Genomic DNA, 6,302 nt, shown 5'->3' with positions numbered 1-6,302 from the left:
TCCCTCTTCGTATTTTCAATTAAACAAAACGGCCCATTCTGTCCCTCGTCTAGCCGCGTCACGGATCCCCAAGCCCGCGGCGTGGTTCATAATATATTTTGGTAATAGTTTACGCCACAAACAAATCCTTCAGTTCAAATTAACACCCTCGGCGCGGCTCCGTATACCCGCGGCGTGGCTCACAGTGCATTTCGACATCATAAACTTTCCAACAAATTTACCATCAGGTTTAGTGCATTGCCGCGGTGCGACCAGAATCCCCGCGGCACAGCTCCCTCTGAAAATGAATTTCGGGGTGTTACACACGAGCCATGTTTGACACCCATGACGTGTTTAAATAACAAGTTCGTTTAAGATTAAAACATGAAAAAGCGTCGCTTACAGAAATTCTCACTTTGATCGTAGGGTCTCGAGAATATCCTCCAAATAAGATACTACTAAGCTATTAACTAAAAAATTACTAATTGTATTGGAATTGTGATGATATTGAATGTTGTTGGATATGTTACAAATGAGAAATCATAGCCCTTTATATAGGAAAATGCAGGCATTGGCAGCCCGTGTGGACCACCTATGCAAGTTGGGCAACCCACATAGTTAGCCCGTTTAGCTTGTTTATTGAGCTGATTTTCAGATCGTAACTTGGTTTCCGGGTTCGTAACTTGTTTTCACCATTTTTGTTCCAGTTTTTTCGTTTTAAACCCATTTTCTTCAATTTTCTTGCATCGCCTTCGTAATCACTATCCAAAAAATAGAGCAAATAGATGCTTAAATCTTCGATAAAGTTTGTAATTTTATTAGATTTGGGCTTAATATCGGAGGTAAAAACGTGACTTTATAGTCAATATCAAATATCTCACACTTAGACTTTGCTTGTCCTCAAGCAAAATGATAGAAATAATAGGCGTTTTCTAGTAGATTCTTATCTTCCTAAACCTCGGGTTCTTTTAGTACTTCTTAATATGAAATCAGACATCGTACAAAAGTTTAGAAAGAGTTTCAAACTATATGTCTTCATTGCTATATTTAAATCGTTTCATGATGTAAAAGGCTTACTTTCCAATTCTCAGATGTAGAATGTACCTGACCAGGCTTCTCATTAACGTGTCACTCATATCACTCAAGGTATTTTGGGAATTCTATTCTAATTGTACAGTCACTCAGAATCCAATCGTGTATCAACTATCTTCATAGGCTTGATAAAGAATCAATATCTCCACTGCTGAAATAAGGATGACACTGATCTTCTCCCTTATCATTCTTTCAAGAAGAAGAATGGGTCGTTAGTATGATGGCGGAGAAAGGTGAGGGTTTTGATATGAAAAAATGTGATATTCGAACTTTGAAAATTTAAAAGGTTTGATAGATTTCGGTTCCTTGAGGATATCACTTATTTTGGATAGATGATACTCTATTTATAAAGAGTTTCTCGGGAGAGTGCTGATTTTGTAATTACTTTTGTCTAGAATTTTCTTAGCTTTCTTTACAGTCCTGCTAAGTAACAATCTTCTTCTTTTTTTTGAGAATTTATGCTTTTGAAGTCTTTTTACTTCATCATTTTTGTTTTTACATATCCCATCTTCATAAATTTTGTCTAATATTCTGATGCCTAGAGAGATAGTGGCATTTTTACCGGAAATAGGTCTTTGTGAGCTATCAAAAACAATCTGGTGTTTCAAAAATTTTGACAAGTGTTTTGAGATAAACTTTATCGATCTTATCTCTTCGAGTTTCTAGGGTTTAAGATTTGAGAAAGGGGTATGAACGTAAATGGAGGTGAATAAGTGGTTTTTGGTGGTAATTTGGGGTAGTGAATTTCTGATTCATCAACTCTTTAAGGTGATTTTGTCAGTTTAAATACTTGGCGGTGGAAATGAAAACAGAGGTTTTTTGGTCTTCTCTATTCAGAATAATTTTGGAAGGAGTATTGAACCTACACCATGTATGACGTTTACTAATAATTGGTCTCCAAACGTATGTCAAGAGCAAGTTCTAAATTAATCTGAACGCCGAAACTCGCATCAAATGAAATGGAAAAGTATTATAGAGTGTATTGTACAAATACTTTGGGCCCAAGATACCACACTATTTATTTGGCGAGGGTCTTTCTTGGTCAGGCGTAGTCTTTATACACAATCATTCGAAAAAATCTTTTGATAAACACATTGATTTTAACTTTTTTGTTCCGTTCTAGTAAATATTTGAAAACATATTTTTGGAAATTTTATAGAAGCTTTTGGTGGAACGAGATAAAATTTTCGAAATTTACCCATATTTCTTTTGAGGATAAAATAATTTTTTTTTGAAAGTGTAGGATTTTAAAACATTGTCCAATTTATAAATATACCATCCCACTACCTACTGATATTCAGGTTTATTTCTTCGATAAAGTTTCCCCAATAAAGGGCGCCAAAAAATTCACTACCAATTGATATCGCCCAAAAAGTTGATTTAGTTTGTCGTGTAAAAAGGTCGGCAGAGCGGGTTTTAGCAGGTATTGCGGATGCTTTATTATTTATAAGTGCGGGGCCTAAATCTACTACTCCTTTCATTGGGTGATTAAGGTAAGTATGACATAGGATCGTGTTTTTGAATAATTTAATGAATTGAAATAAAAATGTAGAATTGTCTTTGATTAAATTGACTGGTGTTAGAACCCTGGAAAGGAGTAATACTAGTTTCCCTAGCCTTATAGAGGATCCTTTAAATAAGGGCTATAGAAAGGATCCAAGGCTCCCTAGTTTCACAAATGATTGCGACTGTTATGTAATGTATTCAAAAGAGCCGTGGAATGATAGTTTGACTATTTGACTAATTCTCTCTACATTCATGTGGTTTATTGTTCACATTCATGGTATTCATGAGATCTTAGGTCCTAAAATTGGTATTAGAGATATGGCCTTCATCATATTAAGGAGATCCTTATGAGTATTCATGAATGTTTTCCCTCCAGCTTCAAACACCAAACACATTCATCTTCATACCTTCAACCTCAAACCTTCAAATCTTCATCATCTTCATCATGAAGATATGATGATCTTCAAAAATTTTCAAAAAATTTCCAAAACTTTTTTGGACCGAAGCATTTATCACTTACCGAATCTCACTTTCAAATTACAACAACTCAAATCAAAATTCAAAATATCAAAATCACAAAAAACTTAAACACAAATCCTTAACACCAAACCACATATGATCATAATTCATTTCATTTATCATCATCAGATTACACTGTCAGTACATCATAACAAATTCAAATATATCAGATTCATGTTTCAACTTGAAGCTACTGTTTGTGGATATTTATCATCATCATTCATTCAAAATTCAACTCAATCAATTGATGATTGTGACAACAAATCGAGCTTAGAAATCTATTATATATCATAAATCGAATCTTCGTGATCATCTACAAAACAATTACAACAACAACTTCATAGCCAATCAGATTCATGTCCTTCGCTTACCGAATACGTGACCGATTTGGTCTCCGGCTCATTATGAGGTGAAATTACAAATTGTAAAATTGCATATGTGTTCAAAATCATCTCGTGAAGCTCTTCGCAAAATTACAGGTCATATCATTGTGATTTGAGTTCGAATTCGAAGGTCAAACATTGAAGGAAAAGTCAACTGTTTATGATCTTCATCAAATTCAAGAGCTATGATCTATTTCAGGCTATGATTTCGGTTTTCGAGTGTTAGATGATTGATTTGAAACAACTTTTGAGAAGGAATTGTGATCTAAAATGTAACGACCCGACTTTTTCGACTTATATTTATATTTATTTCTTTCACGAAACTGCGTATTTGTACGTACTGAGATAGATTATATTCTGGGCTCATTAATTATGTTAATTAATTTCATCAATGCCTTACAACGTGTTTTTAAGTACTAGGTTACTTAACGTGATCCTTGATTGCTTTTACGACTGTTAGTGTCACTTATCGCTTTAAACAAGCTACGAACTTAGCACACGTTAAACTTTTGCCATAATTGGGATGTTATGGCTATGTAAACATAATTGTTACTTATTAATGACAATTACTTAGTTTTATGGTTCCTTAATTATGCTTAAGTGTTTACTTGGGCTTACTAGTTACCTTATTGGGCTTAACACCTTAATGGACTTCCATGGCCCAACCTACCCAACTTAGTGGGCTAGTTAGTGGACTAATTAACCCATATGATTAAGATTTAGCCCATGGAAGTATTAAGACAAAATTTCTCAAGCATGCTTAAGTACTACACCTACAACATTTAACCATACATGACATGCCACCCAACATATCACTATCACCATTGTACCATCACCATGAAAAGCAAATGGTCCCCTCCCCCACCCCATGGTGACCGTCGGCCACCACTCCCACCATCACTATCATTTTATTTTATTTTCTTTTTCTTTCTTTGATAAATACCAAGACTTCATTCTTTTTTCATTTCATTCAAACTCACACACTTCTCTCTACTTTCTCACTCTAAAATTCTCTCCCAAATACTTGAAGAACTTGTAAGTTCTTAACTTCTTTTTTCCTTCTTTTCTTACTTTAATTCATAAGATCATCATCATCATCATGAACAAAGATTCAAGTTTTGTAACTTGAATCTTCATAACTTTTGTTGATTTACACTTTATTTTGAAAAGTTTTCAAGAACATGATGGATTCAAGCTTCTTAGCTTTGAATCTTTATAATCTTGTTAGATCTAAGTTTACTTACTTAAGATCTCTTTATTTATGTTTAAAGATCAAAACCCATGTTTATGATCTTCATGTAACTTGAAGATCCAACACTTTACTTTATGGATCTTCAAGAAAGTTTGAAATACAAGATTACTAGCTAGATGTTTCTACAAAAAGTTGAGATAATATTAAAGTTTGTTAGTTTATGATCTTCTTTTGTTTGTTGTAGTTTAGATTTGTGACTTGTGTTATAATGAAACAAAAGATGCAAGCTCACTAGCTTGAGATCTCATAAGTGTTGTTGGAAATTCAAGTTCACTAGTTTAGGGTTTCATTCTTGTGTTTAATCTAAGTTGTGTAACTTATGATCTTCTATTTTGTTTAAGAGAAAGCTTATTAGCTTATGATCACTTACTTTACAAGATCTAAGTTTCCTAACTTATGGTTGTGTAAAAGTTGAAAGTCTAAGTGTTATGACTTAGGGTTTCACCAAGAACACGAGATCTAGACTTTTTAGTCTAAGGTCTTTAATATTTAGCTAAGAACTAAGCTCTCTAGCTTAAGGTCTTGCTTATTTAGTTTGATTCAAAGTTTATAGCTTAATAGAACTTGTGATTGTGTTAAAACTACGAATTGATGTAACTTTGGTTCATCATCTTGCTCAAACTCGTACATGAGTTGTTATTTGTTTCCTAGTCTTACCTTTATATGTTGATGGTTAAACCTTGGTTAAAGTGATGCTAAAACATCAAGAGTTGTACACTTGAGGCTTATACGCATCAAGGATGAGAACCGTGATGAGCATCAAACACCGAGAAACCCACTGGAGCATTTTCTTTCTGTTTTCAGGGTCTGATCATCCTCCTGGGCTACTGGGAAAGTTGATTTCCAGATAGTTCGGTTCGAGTAGATGACTTTTCATTTAGGCCTCGCTTAAATCCGATGTATGGTTTAGGATTTATAGCCTTCCGAAAGTCACTACGCCCTTGTAACATTGTGCTGAAATTTCTGACCTACTCGCACTTAAACCATCGCCACGGTCAAATGAAGACGAGTTAGGTTCTGAAAACTGGTCAACGGTTAGAGGACTCATATACGGAGCCACGGCCACTGGCCTTGCATCATTTCAGTTTGTATAGAAGTTGTAGCAGCTGAACGAACCAGACTTTGTTTCGGTCTCTATCCTTGATTGAAAACTTACTTTACTTTTTACGTATGATGTTGACGATGATGATACTTAGGACCTAACTTACATGATTTTAAACCTCTGGGAACGAATTACTAACTTAGTAACTTTTGACTTATGTTGAGGACCTTTCGGACCGACTTACTTGCTTACTTACCTCGTATCGACTTTTACTGCTCATTCACTGTGAGTTATAGCATCCCTTTTTACTTCAACTCTTTTTGGGACTGAGAATACATGCGCTTTTTACGTTTTACTTACTAGGCACGAGTACTTAAACTTATTTTATGTGTGGGTTATATAATGGCATAAACTTTCCCCTTAGCTCGATAACGTTCAGTCATTAGTTTTTGAACTGGTGAACGCGAATCTTAGATATGGATCCATAGGGTTTGACATCCCCACTCGGGCTAGTCGCGCTAGCATTTAA

This window comes from Rutidosis leptorrhynchoides, chromosome 10, assembly GCF_046630445.1.
Source record: "Rutidosis leptorrhynchoides isolate AG116_Rl617_1_P2 chromosome 10, CSIRO_AGI_Rlap_v1, whole genome shotgun sequence".
In the NCBI taxonomy this organism is placed as follows: Eukaryota; Viridiplantae; Streptophyta; class Magnoliopsida; order Asterales; family Asteraceae; genus Rutidosis; species Rutidosis leptorrhynchoides.
This window is presented reverse-complemented; position numbering follows the sequence as displayed.